This window comes from Gavialis gangeticus, unplaced genomic scaffold (genome assembly GCF_001723915.1).
Source record: "Gavialis gangeticus isolate Ggan-Ray unplaced genomic scaffold, GavGan_comp1, whole genome shotgun sequence".
Lineage (NCBI taxonomy): Eukaryota > Metazoa > Chordata > Crocodylia > Gavialidae > Gavialis > Gavialis gangeticus.
Genome location: NW_017728996.1, coordinates 8,986,432 through 8,987,492, shown reverse-complemented (window position 1 = coordinate 8,987,492; position 1,061 = coordinate 8,986,432). Strand labels below are relative to the sequence as shown.

The 1,061-nt window shown below is 44.4% G+C and overlaps 1 protein-coding gene across 1 annotated transcript in view; it reads right to left on the bottom strand.

Annotated features, from left to right (window-relative positions):
- Positions 1-1,061, bottom strand: part of ADAMTS17 (ADAM metallopeptidase with thrombospondin type 1 motif 17) — a gene marked incomplete at its 5' end in the record, with an annotated part of 298,045 nt that overhangs the window by 73,589 nt on the left and 223,395 nt on the right. The gene's annotated exons all lie outside the window — the stretch shown is intronic.

Genomic DNA, 1,061 nt, shown 5'->3' with positions numbered 1-1,061 from the left:
GATTTTTGGCATCCAGTGCAATCAAGTTGGCCTCTGGCTATCAGAACAGAAGTAATTAGACTGCAGGAAACATTATGTCAACTTTATGTTCACACAGCAATTATATTTACGACCACAGGGGATTAAAAAGCCATTCACTCTATGTGCCTCAATTTGCTTCAGGAAGTCAGGTTTTCTATGAGGCCTATCGGCTTGTTCAGACTTCTGGATGGGTGAGCTGGGACGGTGCAGAGAGCTCCTGACTGCGACACAGGATCACTTCCCAGCTGACTGGTATCCGAGTTTCTTAATGTGAGTGATACTTATTAACACAAAGCTCATTTTACAACTTAAACAAGTTAACCTCTAACCTCTCCCCACCCCAAACCCCAAACCTATCAGCAGATGTGGCCTGGGAAATTATGTTAACTACAATATACACATCCCTTTGCTCACAGACAAGCCATGTGAATGGGATTTAATAGGTACTCGATACATATAGGTGTATTCGGAGGGAGAAAGGAATCATGCTTTTCCCGAATGAAACACATTTTTGGACACGTTATTGGCTCTATCTGAGTTCTCACTTCTCCATGACATTGCTGCTGTGGGTCAGAGATGAGACACTTGCCTTTACCAGCATGCAACTCTCAGCTAGGCCATTCCCAACCTCCATACTCCGTGAAATTCACTGACTGGGATGACTAGAAGCAAGAAGACACTGGAGGAAGGCGCTTTGTATTTACTCACGATCTGATCACAGTCCTGGGTCTGTTTGGACTGACAGAGGGGCCTGATCTGGCTCACTAGTGTAAATCAGGAGTGACCAGCACACTTAGGGGAGTCTCACTGCTGTGAACCCTCACTACGAGATCAGATGGGCCCGTTTCCCTTATCCTATGACTTACTGTGGGAGGTAAGGATGGGCTGGGAGGGCTTAGTAAAAGAAAAGGATCAGTTTTCTGGGCAATACACACACATATACATACACACATATACATGCATACATACATATACACACATGCATACATACATATACATGCACACACATATACATACATACACACACACACACACACACA